Source organism: Chiroxiphia lanceolata, chromosome 1, assembly GCF_009829145.1.
Source record: "Chiroxiphia lanceolata isolate bChiLan1 chromosome 1, bChiLan1.pri, whole genome shotgun sequence".
Taxonomy (NCBI): Eukaryota; Metazoa; Chordata; class Aves; order Passeriformes; family Pipridae; genus Chiroxiphia; species Chiroxiphia lanceolata.
Genome location: NC_045637.1, coordinates 65,672,409 through 65,687,832, shown reverse-complemented (window position 1 = coordinate 65,687,832; position 15,424 = coordinate 65,672,409).

Below are 15,424 nucleotides of genomic sequence, written 5' to 3'. Positions count from 1 at the left end.
CAGTCACTTAATAAGAACCAATGTCTACTTAAGTAATCAGCTCAACATATGCTCATAGACTTCTAAAGCAAAATCACAGGGATAACCTTGTGACTAATTTCCAGGACTAGTTATCAGAAAAACTGAATTCTGGTCAGTCTTGCTGCTAATATGGTGTCATGGGATTTGGCCTGCCACAAAAAACCTCTAAAAATGTCTATATAAGCTTTTGTGATGGGTCCTCGGGCTGCTTTCAGCATTAGATCTCCAGTCCCAAGCAATAATCATCCTTTTCTACCATCTCAACAATTTCCTTGTCTTTTCTCATTATTACTTAGACCTGTTGTTCATTGATACGAAGTTTGGTTTTTGTCAACATTGACTATCTGACGCATAACCACCCCAATGTGCCAGGATAATTACCCAGCCCTATCCCAAGTTGTTTTGATTGTTAGTGTGGAAAAAACAATGCTGTTAATCTTCTGCCTTGTATGTCAGCTAACAACCAATGTAACAGAAACTGTGTTGGAAAGTGCTCCAGGCACACCACCCCTCTGATTTAGCATCTCTGGGCAGCTGACCAGACTGGCTGAAGGATGGGATGATCCTGCTGTTAGTTAATTGTGCATATGTAAAAGTTAGAATCAAACTGTCAAGCTGCATAACTGCAATTAAGAAGCCAGACTCCATATTCAGCAGCACTCATGTGGGATTTCTGAATTACTAAACACTCTTGCTAGTTAGTTTACTTCCTGAAGTGTTTGCAGGAGGCAAACATATATGTCAAGAGCTATACTTCCATATGCATACACTCATACAGATGCACACAGGTATAAGTGCAAATATTTGTACATAAATGACACATAAAATTTTGTGATGCTTTAAAGTCTGTAGTGGAACAGTAATTCCAATATATGTAGTGTATTTTGCGCATTAAGGCCTCTCTGATTATTTAAAAGTTTGAGAAATTTTTCACCTGCTCTGCATTCTTGCTATGCATTGTGTCAGTCAGTTCTTACAGTAAATCTCTTTTTCTCCCTCCACTGGGTATCTATAGAAGATAGAGTCTGAACCACCCTTATTAGGGAGGTGTTACATCCTTAACTCAAGCAGACATCAGGTAAAAAAAAACAAAACAGTTACGTATAGTTCTTATGGATAAACCTGATGTCACAAACATGGCCAGGTTTTTTTTCTATGTCATTCTCAGTTGAAATACCAACACTTTCAGTTTTTAAGGAAAGAGTAAGGAAAAAACTCAAATTGCAAAAATAATAATAAATAAATGGATAATAACACTACAGTATACACAATAGAGAATGCATTATGTTAGCTTAGCTTGTACCAAAATGTGGATTTTGTTCATAGACTATAATACATCTTATTTTAATATTTAAATACATTCATACACACATGCACATACATATATACAAAAAGTCCCTTTATTGAAAGCAATTTCAAAATATAAAAATATTCCCAAAAAATCACTACAAATATGTATATATCATAAAGATGTTTTATAGGTGCTTTAAAAATGAAATGATCCTAGCCATTTTGAAGAGTACAGTATTGTCAGACCGTGATGTTAGAGAAGCAGAAGAGTCATTGGTGTAGCAATTTCTTTTCCCCAGTTGGGATCATGAATAAAGCTTGTTTTGGAGAAACCTGTGATAAATATCCCTATTTTGGTTGCATTTTTTTATGAGGTTGCACCTTAATAATATTTAAGATTATGAAATTGCTTGTCTGTCTTTCTGAAAAGAAGATGCAAACAGTGAGTACAGAGCAGAAATCTGTACCAGTTGTTGCTTAACTCCCTGGTGGAATTTAAGACAGAGCTGACCTATGAAGTCCTAAGTGGTTTGGTCTGGGGTATCTAAGTGCCTCTCTCTGTACATTATATTCCATTAGATTTGTTTAGTGAAGGCATTTGAGGTAGAATTCTCCTTGGAAAACAAGACAAAGAAACATTACTAGGGTGTTCTCCATTCATAGTCTTACTGAGCTGCAGATTTGTTTCACCATGTAACTGCAAAATTTTGTTTGGATTTGTTGTTTTATTTTTCATATACTGTTTACCATAAGAAAGATTTTAGGGTTTATGGCACAGTTGTGCTTTGGCAACACCAGTCTGGGTGGAAAGCAATTTTTGGCTGTGATTATTAAGTAATAAAAGCACTTGTAGAAGGCAAACAGTCCTTTAGAATTTTAAGAATTAGAATAAAGTTTATCTTTAATACATTTTATTGTTCCTTTTCTTAATCTGAATATTAAGAACATAAAATTACGTTTTGGGTAATAATAATGTAAAATTATCCATGAATTTTTGTGAACAAACTTCTTGTGAAAGTTTTATCCAGTGAGGATGGTGTTGGATTGACTCCTTTGTGACCATACGGAAAAAACAGAACAGGTATGCATGACTCCACTGTTTACACTAAACCAAAGCTAAATCTTTACAAACCATGGTTTAAATTTTTTTCCTCAAGTTAGTCTTAAAAATACTAGTAAAACCTACATTTCATGCACTTTCAACATCTGTACATATAGAAATGGTGTCATGATGGCATTCACCAGAAGATTTTCCCTTTTGAACATTCAAAGGGCAAGGCACAGAAAAGCACTCGCGGCTTTATATTGCTGAGGAGGGCTGCTGAGGAGGAGGAAGGACAACAGCTGTTTAGTGGCACCTTATGGAGAAGGTTTTGTGGAAGTTTGTGCCCTATGATTCCTTTCAGTTTCCCTTCTTCAATCACTGCCGTTGCTCACTGCTTCCCTTCCCTCAATTCCACCCCCCAACGCCTTGAAGCTCACCTTGAGTTTTAATTTCCCTGTGTCGCTTATATCTTCATGTATTAAATTTTGAAACTTGTTTGTTCTTTCCTTTTTCTTGAAAGCTCCCTCTGTCAGTTTAAGTATTATTGTCAAATAAGATCATGTTACAGGAAAATACCCCGAGAAAGCAGTTTGTGTACAAAAAAAAGACTTTCATTAAAAGGCTATTACATTTCTCCCAGTTTTCAGCTTTTGAAGTTAATTATGTCTACTGGATGCATCTCCAACATCAGCTGTTCTGAGCTCTACCACCTGATGAATGGCTCTGAGTGGCCCATTAGCCAAGAATGATAAGGATTTTATGTCTCATGACATCAGGGATGCCAAAGACTTGTGATATTCTGATGCCTGAGTTCCTGGTCTGGTTAAAGATGGGGAAATAGGTGCCGCTGTCCGAAAGGGGCTGGGGACCGTGACATTGCACGAGCCCAGGACACAAAGGTGGGATGCAGGTAGAAAGCTTTATTCATGGGTGCACCCAGTCTTTTATCAGTTCGGGAGGGGAAAGGGCCAGAACATAGGGAGGAGCATGAGACAGACAAGCAGGGGGGACAAACCAGGATAGGGACACGGGCAAAAGAGGGAGGAACATGGGAGGAACCAGGGAGAGAAGGGGTGAATGGAGGCTGTCCCCTCTCTGCAGCTTCTCCAGCCAACCAGCAGAGAAACAGAGGAGCAGGGGGGTGAAGGGGCTGGGACATGCCCGGGAAATATAAATTCTGGGGAAGCATACAATGTGTATATACATAATAACTGTAAAGTCTATATCATAAAGTCCTTTCAATCACTGTACATCTTTTCCCACTTCTGAGATTTTCCCCATTCTGATTCCTGGTCCTTCACAAATAGGTACCGAAGAACAAGACTCCACGTGCTAATATTTTATCTAAGGGACTGGTAAAAATAAGCAATTACAGATAACAAGGTAAAAAAAGAGTCTGGCACCTGGTCAAGTTATGGTCGAACACATTTGGAAAGAAGAATGCAGGATATGCTTTGGAGACAAGAACAGTCTCAAGGCCTGAGTAGATTTATAATGGCTTTTCTCTGCTTTGCATGTGGGTTCAGGAAACTGTTTGTCTCAATAGAATCTGGTTTCTGAGGAGGGGAGTTATTTGTGGAAATTTCTGTCCAACTTCCCCTGCATCAAGTTGGTAATACTAGATACTGAATAGGGAACCTGTAATGAAGGACATCAAAATGGTAAATAACTGAGGGATAGCCCATCCTTCTCTGGGTTTTGATATGTCAGAAATCACTGTCCAGAATCTTTTTATACACTTAGGCAAATTAGAGAGTTCATTCACACAAGGTTTTACAGGTGTAGAAATGGTAATCATCTCCTGCTATGCAATAGGACACAACAGTCAGCTCAATGCTATGTTTTGACTGCCAGTCTCTGCCAAAGCACTTTTCAGCTCACAATCCAAATTTCTCAAGTGAAAGCCCTAATTACTCACTTATAGGATTTGCTGGGGTAAATATTCTGTCATCCTGTTATGTTTTCGGAGAGAAATCAACATTAGTGGAGTTGGAGGGAAAACATTAATGACTTTAACCCACTGTAGAAGACACTTATACAGAAAGAAGTCATCTGATTCATTGCTGATCTCATTGCTGATCCAATGATTCTTGAGTTACACTGTACCCCAGCACTTGAAGTTACCCAGCCCCAGGAGAGTTAAATTGGACTCAGGCTCCAAAGTCCTGCAGATTTCCTGCTCTGGACAAAGAGCAGTGTACCTGTTGTGCTAGTCCTTAGAGTTGTGGTGTCTACCTTCTTCCCTGTGGCAGGCTGCAAGGAGGAACAATCTAGGTAGGACTCAGTTTTCCTTCTTTTATGGGAACTGCACCTAAACCAGTAAGTAATGAAAGTACATGGACCTAATGAAAGACATTGCCAACTATCATAGTACATTGAATTAGAATGCATAGAACATTGTTTAAACTCAATTCCCTCTGGGTTTATGTTCCTTTTTTTCTTCCTTTTTTTTCCCAAGAAAAAGATGCATTCCCATTTGATGATTTGTCCTTCAAAACATGCTGTTTCTTCACCAAATATAGGCTTCAAACAAAATGTAACATTTCTTTGGTTAGCTATTTCAATTAATTTTTGTTCATGTGGCTATATAGCTGAAAATATATTTTGATTCTTAATTTTTGCATTAGTATACCTGAGATAAAGAATGGCCCATTTTTTAGTGATTAGATTACTGTTTCTTCTTCTCCTTCCTTAGTATAAACTCAGGGTTTATACTAAGTCACATTTTGATGGAAACCACCACAGAATTAAAAGTGCACAAATATAGAATTACTTCATTGTTTTGCTAGCTAGATGTGCTCTCTTCTATGTAGCGGGAAAAAATACTAAAACATTCATATATTTTAAAAATGGAATTATTTACTACACTTTGCAGTTTCTTTACATTCTACTGTTTTCCATGGATAAAATTCCAGAAAACAATCAAGTGCTTTATGGGAATTTCAGAAGCTATTATCCTCCTTTCCTTCTTCATGGTGTAAGTGGGTACTGGACCTCAACCTCTTCAAGTACCTCTGAAATCCTGCCTCATTCTTCACCCTTAGAAAATGCAAAATAACTACTGTAATTACAGTAGGGAGACATAAAGTAGCGATCATCTCTTTTAACACAGCTACAGTGGAACACTGCAGGAATTCTGGCTTGGACCGTGATTCTCTGAGCATCTCCCCTGAGCTCAGGGGAGATGTGGTCAGGTTCATTGGCTCCTCCAAAGTGATGTTTCAACTACCTAACAGCAAACCTCACCATTAGAAGGATGGTTCACCCAAATCTTAAGTCTTCTAATATTTTTCAATATTCTCAAGCTATAGCTTGATGTGATATTTATTAATATTTATCTCTGAATCCTGCAAGTAATACCAATTAGAGGGGAATTCACAGCAGTGCTTTGCCTGTCCTATATTCTTTTTTGTTTGTTTTGTTTCAGAGTATTAGTAAGACGTTGTGGTGGTTTCACTCTAGGCCTTCCTGGAGACCAACTTGTAGCCAGGAAGGAACTAGAAAAGTGATCACGGAAGTATTCCATGCTATTCCTTTACGTAACTTGAGGTATAAATAAAGCCAGCGGGAGGGATCTCGCTCTCTTCCTCTCCGGCGAGGTTCGAGAACGGTGGGTCCCTGTTTCGGTCGGGTTTATCTGGAGCCGAGGCCTACAGTGACTGCCGTTATCTGCCCGCGTGAGGGGAGAGCCGAGGACCGTGTCTGGTCATCCTGCCTGTTCGAAGGGAAGTGGTGAGATTTTGCTAGTTTGCCTTCGGCTGGCCGTTTGACTTGTTCGGTCCTTGCCCTTTTTGTCCTTCTCCCTTTTCCCCCCCCCCCCCTCCCCCCCGGTGTGTGGTATTCTCCTTTTGTGTATCTGTCTCATATGTAAAGTATATACATATATATATATATATATATATTTTGCTATAGCTTTGGCTGCTTGGTTTTTTTTTTTTCCCCTTTTTCCCTCTCTGGGAGGCGGGTCCTTGTTGTCGAGTTTCGGGGGACTTGGCGGGAAGCCAGCTCGAAACTTGTACAGACGTGAAAAGGATTAATTTTTTTTATTCATTGAGAAAGTGAATTCTAAACCACAAGTCCCAGGAGTCCAAAGCAAGGTGCTCAAATCAACTGTTCTGCTGCTGCTAAGATATAACTTGATTTTCCCATTGACAGGCTGAGGCACTCTACCTCTACATATTCAACACATGCTTGCATTCCCGTTTTGTCAAATCCATCAAAGGTACCTGACTTCTCTTTCACATAGCAAAGACAAACTTTTTACTATCTGAGAAAATCAAACTGCTTTCTATGTTGTAGCTTTGCAAGTTTAAGGGGAAACACCCTCCAAATCATGCCCTTCCAAGTATGCCAGAGGATGGTTGATGTGGCATCCACAAACACCTGGCAGGCCCACTTAGACCCTCCACAGAGCAATAATGTGCACAGAAAGTTAATAAGTACAGGTCATCACTCCCAAACCATATCTGGGTTTAATAATTTAAATAGCTGATTTTATGAAATGTCTTTCTTCAGCTTTTTGTTTTTATTGCTGGGAAATTTTATTTAAAACTTCACTAAAAAAGTTAAATGTAAAATGCATTAAAAATACTGTTTGTTTCAACATGTGGCTCCATTGCCAGAGTACTATTGCATTGTTATCTCCAGGTATTTATTTGCTTATACCACATCTGATATTGAGGTATGTGGTAACACATATGATGCCTGGTTTTACTTCATGGTTTGCACAGATTTATAATGGAGAATTATTTAATGCTACAACATCTGAATCGAGTTTATTACATTAACAGATAAAAACAATGCAATTTGATCTGGTAAATGTGTAGTATGTCTTTTGTTTGTGATCAGTGGATTATATTATCTTAGAAAAGCCATGTTTAGACTGTGTGGTCTTATAGATCTTTCCTATGGCTACATCTTGAGACTCTAAGCTTCCCTTAATTCTGGCAGAAATTAATCTGCTGAAGATTTATATTCTGATACAAATGACAGGAGACTATTTATTTAAAAAGACACCTCCTATTTCAAACAAAAAGTGCCTATCCATGGGGAGGTAGTACCCAGTATAAATAAAGGTTGTCCAATTTAGTCCCACATAAGGAGCGTACAATTCAAAATGTGGAATCCTTGTTATTGGACGGCTTTAGAAGGCCAGCTGCTTACTCATTACAGGGCTTTTGTAGCTTACAGGTTATTTGTAAGATATTGTGGTTTCTGGTAGAAATGCTGGCAATGGCAAAAAAAAGTTCTAAGGTGTTGACCTCCCAGTGTTACATGCTAAAAGACCATCAAGACTGAACAATACGAACAGCCAAGGGTATATTAAACTAAGCAGACTTTTTCATCTCTTTCCAATTTAGTCTTATTAATTTAGCTTTTAATAAAATGGATTCCTGTTAGCCATCACGTCACCCTGTTGTCTGTACAGCTTCAAATGACTGCCTTTTAGAGCTATGAATAGCCAAAGTAAAAATCTATAGTTACATTAGTTGCAGGTTATTGGTCAATAAGTGTTCATTAAACACTACACTTATTCTTTTCAATTTACAGTGTTATTTGTTTTCTTATTTCATTGGGTTTGATAGGTCTTTTCAGACTTACTTTTTAAAAGAATAGGTGCCTCTGACTGTAGAGTGTGGTCAAGCTCTTCTACATGCAGTTATAATTCTCAATTCCTACTCACTCTCTTGAAACTTATGGTGATTGTTTGCTCAAAATACGTGTACATAAAAATTAATTTGAAGCTGAGAAGAATTTTGGTACCTGATTTATTCTAGCCAGGATCATTTGGGCTTTTTTTTTACCATTTCAACGGATCACAGAAAAGTCAAATGAAAGCATATAAGTATGGTGGGGAAAGAGTATTACACACAGGCATTAAGTTTAACTGTAATATTTTGATCTTTTAACTTTTTTTTAAAACTCAGCAATCTAATTCAGTCTCTAACTGAATTCACAGCAATGGATTTAAAGTTTATATTCATTTACAATGTGACAAATACAGAAGTCTAGTCCTAGTAAATGCCTCTCAAGACACTTCCAAAAAACAGTGACTTTGCCAAATTTGCATTAGTTTTAATTATAATTGTGGTTAAAACAAATGGAGAAAATATGAAGCAAAGAAAAAGAAATCCACAGCGAAATTTAAGTTTGAGGGTATGTTAAGGTACAAGGAACAAAGTTATCTGCAAAGTAAAAGTCTTTCATTCTAGTGATAGATAATGAGGATGATAATAAGTAATAAGTGATAGATAATAGATGCTTTCTTCTGTTGCTGACAAGAAACATGTCTTAGTGTATTCTAACACTGACAAAAACAACAACAACAATAACATGATGTGTGTATAAAAAAGAAAGATTTGTGATTTTCTGCCTGGGAAAGTAGATAACCATCCTAACAAAAAAAAAAAAAGAGAGAGGAAAAAAAAGTAGGTACCAAGTAGTTAATGGAACTACAGGAGGAAAAAAAACCCCAAAACAAATCTGCTTGAAATTGCAAATGGATCATCAGGACTATATAGTGAAAAACTGTCAAGGACTGTTAGGGTAGCTGTCTTGATCTGTCACAGCAAGGTGCTCATCAGTTTAAGTAAACATTTCTATATTAAACCAGTTCTGCCTTCATGGCTGGGAAGATTTTCTGCTATATTTTATCTAGAATACGTCTGGAGTTTATAGGTGCTGAAAAAAAATTTTCTACTGCATTGTGCCTTTCAAAGTGAGGTCCTGGTCCAAGGGCTGTTGTTGTTTAACAGAAATAGGGAAGAAATTAACAAAGTAATCTTATGGTTGTCTTCAAATGTCATCTCTACCCTGATAATCTTAGAGAAGGGGAATAAGAAGATTGGGAAACTCCATGCAGAAATATATGCTTTGAACAAGTAGACATGTCAGCTGATTGTCTAAAATCTACTTCAATTAAGAGATTTTTACATCACTCTTTGCATGTTTTGATTTTAGTTTCATGTAATGATTTCTTAAAGTTTCAATACAAATACAGGAAAAGAAAGGAGTGTGCCAGATTTAGCAGGCCAGTTCATGAATATTTGACAACTAGCTTTTATTTGGTAAGCTCTATGCAAAATCACTTCTATTGCAAATGTTGTTTGCTTGTTTTTTTTCTGGATTTGCATAAGAACAGTTATTTATAATAGTAATAATGCATTTCCCTTCTAGCCTCATTCTGTTCATCCTACTCATCTCTTCCTAACAGAAAGCATGGTCTGTCCTTGTGGATTTAACAGTGCTTCCTGAGTCAGACTGAGTTGTGTATTTTCTGCCTTTTTTCACTGCCATTTCTTCCATTATCAGCTCTAACAGAACAATTAATTATAGATTAAATTTCTTATGAAATAAGAAATTTGTTAATGTGGTTCAGTAAATAAGTAAGATTTTTTTTACCGCATTAAATGTTATATTTGAAGAGAATGTTATCACAAATGAAAGGTTTGGGCCACTTAAACAATCACCATCAAAGGTACTGGTAAAAACCAGGTTTTAATTTGAATGTGCAAAAGCACAGCTTTACAGAGTTTAATGGTAAGATTCACTCTATTGCTTACTACATGGATGAAACATACAAAGGAAATTTGGATTAGAATCAATTTAGAATAATTTACATAGAGACCAGGGATGAAAAAGGGGAAGGGTGCAAAGGATATGGATGCAAAAATATAAGGATGCAAAAGGGTATGGTAGCACTTAATCATTGATTAACTTAACATTTATAAGGTGATTCAAAAGCATTAACTACAGTTACAAGAATTACTTAATTATAGCTTCAATATGACAACATTTATGCTATAATCTATTCAGACACACAAAAGCAAAGAAATATATACATCTACATGTGGAGAGGTACCTATCAAAAATTCTCAGGTTCAGTGAAATATGTCAAATTCCTTTGTGTTTCCCAACAGGCATGGGTTACATCCCAATGACTGTGTGTAGACAGGAGATATCAAACTAGATCTCATCATCAATGGCAGTCTTTTGAGTACTGTAAACTTGAAGGGATGAGGATGTACCATCACAGATGTTTAATGGCAAAACCATCAATTGTTAAAGCTATCTGATAAAATTTTGTTGTTTTGCCATGTCTGCATGACTATATTGTAGGAATGTAGCCAAGGACTGGTCATGTGATAGTTTGTTCTTCCAGGAGCTGTCCACAGTCCATGGCTGAACCTACTGATGGAAGAATGTCATCAGAAAATGGTTGTTTGTAATTAATGTGAGCTCTCTCCAGGTCATTATGGTGAACTATGAACTATTAGAGTGTCATGAATGTTTCCTTACTGATGAGTAGCCACATTCTGTCAAGACAAAATCTCGTAAATTCCAGTGCAAAATCGTAAAAGTCATCATTCGTTTTACTTTATTTTGTAACTGCTACAGTAAGTAATAGTTCATCGAGGTCAATCTATGAAACAAGTATAAGACAAGTATTTTACACTCTTTTCAGCCTTGCTGTTAGGAAAGTCTCATTCTGTGTTAAGTGCCATGTATTTTCACTCTGTGAAACATAATTTTATTTTTTATAATATCCTTGATTCTGGTTTCAACAATTTTAATAATTCTTTAATTCTTTCAATGGTGTAATTCAGTCTGTTATAATTTTTTTTTAATCAAATATTTCCAACTATCAAATGGTCCTTGTGTTCATGCCAGCTAACAGGTGATGGCTCAAGCTACTGTTGAAGATGTCAGCTGAGGGACATCTCTTCTGAGGGACACCTCAGTCCTGGAACACAAAAAAAGGGTGTTAGTTGATTAACCAAACACAAAACTGAATGCCCTCAAAAAAGGTCAAAAATAAGATGCAAAGGCTTAATTTAGACATAATTTAAATCTTTCTACATGGCAAGGTGTCTGACCTACAATGCTACTAACTAACTAAATTAGTCAGAAATGTGTTCTTAAATGTGTTCTTAACATTATTCATTTCTACTAGTGGGAAAGTCTAATATGTGATATATAAAAAACAAAACAAAACAAAGCAAAAAAAACCCATAAATTCAAGGAAAATAAAATACTTCTCAGAAGAAAATTATGTAAACTTTTATTTTTCTATGACAGAGTGTGAAGGAAAGAGAAAACAGTCTTTAAAGGTGCATTATAAATCCCTTTGAGATGGCTGAAGTATGACTGGACCTCCTACTTCCCCTTCCCCTCTCCTTGCCTTTACCCTTCCCTCCCCTCCCTTTCCCATTCTCCTTCCCCTTCCCCTTGTCTTTCCCCTTACCCTTCCTAGTTTACAATTTAACAAAGAGAGTTTGATATATTCTGTATTCAAAGCCATGAAGATAATTTTCTTCTGCTTCAGCCTGTCCTTTACAAAGACCCATTTGTCTACTATGTGAGGCCTGGATCTAAAAACAAAAAAAAAAGAAAGCCAGTTTTAAATATGTGTGTAATAATGGCTTGTAATCTTTCCAGAAAGCCAGATTTTTAAAGGCCAGAATAGGACCAAAATATTTGCTGTAAATTTCCCTTTAGCATCCTGGCAATTAGCTCATTTTTCTTTTATCTTCCATAAGCTCACTACTCTTTGATGTTTTCAAAACTGTCAGGGAAGTGGCCTTTGATGTCTTCAAATCAAAACTAGATATCCATCTGGAAGATACGCTTAAGTCAAGTACACATTATTCAGCTCAGTGCAAGGATAACCAGGTGAAATTCTACAGCCCATGTTTCAAAGGTAGTCAACCAGATTAGCTAATGGTTTTCTTGCCATTACATTTTATGAAGCTATAAAAATGAAGCACTATGTATTTTTATACAGACCCTCAGAAGGGGATCATAAAAAGAAGTATGAGAGAAAGCAGACATGGTTACAGAATGATGAATTTTAGACCGTGATAGGACGTAGAACAGTGGGGAAAAATCAGAAAGATCAGAGGTGGACAAGTTTTTATGCAAAAAATATCCACTGCAGAGACAGCCATAGAGTTTCCCTTACGCAGTCACTCCTACTGAGAGTAGCAACATAGAATAGAATAAAAGATGCCCAAAAGAAGCATAAATAACCAGTAGTCAATATCTGACCATGGCAGAATTGTCTACCTTTTCTGCTGCCTATATGTTCTTGTCTGGGCAAGTTACTAAGTTCCATAACATTCTTATGTCTTCAGTAGCACTTTAGAAATCTGAAAGTATGAGCATAAAGCTTGCATCAGGTAACAATATGTCTATCTCTTTGACGGGATAATGATTTTGAAATTTGTTTTCAGGGTTCCTTTTTGTACAATCTATGCAGTACCAGTAGTCTCATTTTAGAAGCTAAAGACCTTCAAATTCTAAAGACTCACCATTTATATACCATTTATACACCCAAGAGTCAACATCAGCCTACTCTGTCACATCATGTCACAAATGTCCACACTAAATATCTTTCCATTGCTGCTCCTAAATATTTTGAAATCAATTTCCCGCCTATGCCTTTTTTAAAATATACCTTTTTACAAAAGACAGACGAGTAGGATTTTAAAAGATTTTATTCCAATAGGTCCACGTAATCTTGTAATTTACATTGTATAATGAGACTTTTTCCGCTTCTTGACAAAGGTGCAAGTTCTTGGAACACACTGATATTTCATCCTTTCTTCCAACGTTTTCCTTCCCTTTTGTTCTTGTCATTAAATTTCTCTATCAGAATTTATTTGTTTTGTGCTCCTTCTTTTTGAGTTGTTTTCCCACACTATAGCATATTCTGTGTAAATGTGCAAACTTGTGTTTCTGTGCACTACTTTTTTAAGAAAAAGAGACTGCTTCCACTGGTTTATCTAAACTAGAGTAAATTTCCTAAAGGCTGAATCAAAGAAACGTACTTCATAAACAAAGGATCTAGTGACTGTACTAATTCAATTCCTTTTTGCACTCGCTTATTGTTCTTATTGTTCTTTTGAGCCATATAAAAGGACTGAAGTTATATTAAAAAAATTCATTTTCTGTCTGATTCTTCTTAGCCAGAACCCTATCTAAGAATGTGTTATACATATTTAGTTTAACGTACAAACTGACCAGCTCTTCCCATTATACTGACAAACTATTTATTTCCCACTCAGATGCTCAGGCCTCCAGACATTTCAAAGACCTTTCCTTGGGTCTTCTAGTACTTCTGGTAACTCTAGGACAATCTTATAGGAAAGAGAGAAAAGAAAATTCTAAATGTGTTCACATTGGCATATACATGCAAATATATATATCCCATCACCTAGACCATGTGTAAAATAAAACCAAATGTCTGGTATAAAACATACCTGTCTGACTATAGGATTCAATTGCTTTCTTGTATGTATATTCATTCACCTATCACTATTCTGGAATTAAATGACTGTAACTAAGCAGAATTTAGTTGTCTTCACATTGGGAATAAACACTGGACACTACATCAACATTTCAGAGAAAAGTTAGTCATAATATTACCGTAAGTGCAAATACTTAAAAGTTTGCACGCAGAAACATATGCAAAACACTTAGTGAGTGCACATAAGCTGCAAATGCATACAAATGGAAAAATGTGGTTTTTTAGTAATGTTTTTAAATATGCTGCCCACCATACACAGAATGCCTGTTGTTAAATCTTCAAATCTTAAAAAAAAAATTTAAGGAGTTTTAAGTTACTAAAATTCATCTCCAGGAATAAAAAAAGAGATCCCCACTCAGTATTTGTACTGGCATTTTGTCTCTTGTAGCATACCTACACCTGCGGCTGTGAAGCCCTTTATAGAGCCCTGTAGTCTCTACATAACTTCATTCTAATTCTGACTTTTAGTCAGATAACCAGAGAAGAAACTGTTATTTTTAGGAGGATTCTCATTTAGTCCACAGGACCAAAATGATGTCCAGCAAAGTAACTCTTATTAATGCTGAGATATGAAAAGTCCCTTTGTGAGAAGCATTCTGGCACTCACAAGCCTCTCTGAAAGAGGCTGCTGTGTACATCCCTTTTCAAACTTTTCTCTTAGTTTTTTCCCTGTTTCCCCTGAATTAAGCCACCATATCTCAGGTCATAGCAAAGGCAGCAGCAGGCCAGAGAGAAGGCTGCTCATGCTGTTGCACATTGAAGAGAGAGTGTTGACCGCTGTGAGAATCATAAACCTCTCAGTTTGATGATCAACTGAGCAGTAAATTAATTAATCATCATTTTATGCCTCATCAAGCACTTTGCTGAGGCTCTCAACAGGGGCCAGCTCAATTAGCCAATGGGAAGCAGACTGTTTTGTTTAGCTGGGTGAGTCTTCCATAAACAGAGGAAGCTTTGACAAGCTAATAAATATGTCATCTGTCTGTGTCACTAGCTGCAATGTGTCTCCACCTGTAAAGTTGTGGGATTGTGCTTGGTATGTTAGATAGCAACTTGAAAGAATGAGAGTGAGTTATCCTAACTCCTCCTCAAACAAAGCACTTCTCATAGCTTATCAGGATCCTTAGCCAGTGAATTCAGGCTTGATTTTTAGGAATCAGATACTTATTTTTCATTACTTGATGAGATATTTATATGCTTTAACAACAGATTCTTGTGTTTGGCATAGTAAAACAAGTTAGATGCATTTATAATTTTAAAATGCTTATTTCCTTTCTTTTTCTTCCCTAGAGAAAAAAAATGCTCACTCCTTAAAATAATGCTGGTGGTAACAAGCCTCTCAAGGTAAAAGCTTTTGATTAAGTGGCAATAATGCTTCTGTCAAAACAGACGGGTTTGAAAAGTCCTTGGATCAAATCCTGTGGTTCCACTGAAGTTACCAGAGTTGCATCAATCTAACTGCAGCCAGAATTCCGCTCCTGTCGCATTAGGCATTTCATCATTCAGAATAGAAAACAGAAATCTGCATTTAGAAGTTTCAGCCTTGAACCAATCACTGACTGTTGCAAATTTGTGCCATTGACTTTCATGTACCTTTACGGCCATAAGGACCCATTGTAAGCTTCTAATCTGATTTTCTGCATAACACTGCCCATAACCTCTGGCTGAAAAAGAGATAATCGCTAACATACCCAGTACTTGCTGAAAGACTTCAAATTGAAGAAAATAGACCACATCTTTTAATAGGCAACTCCTATAAT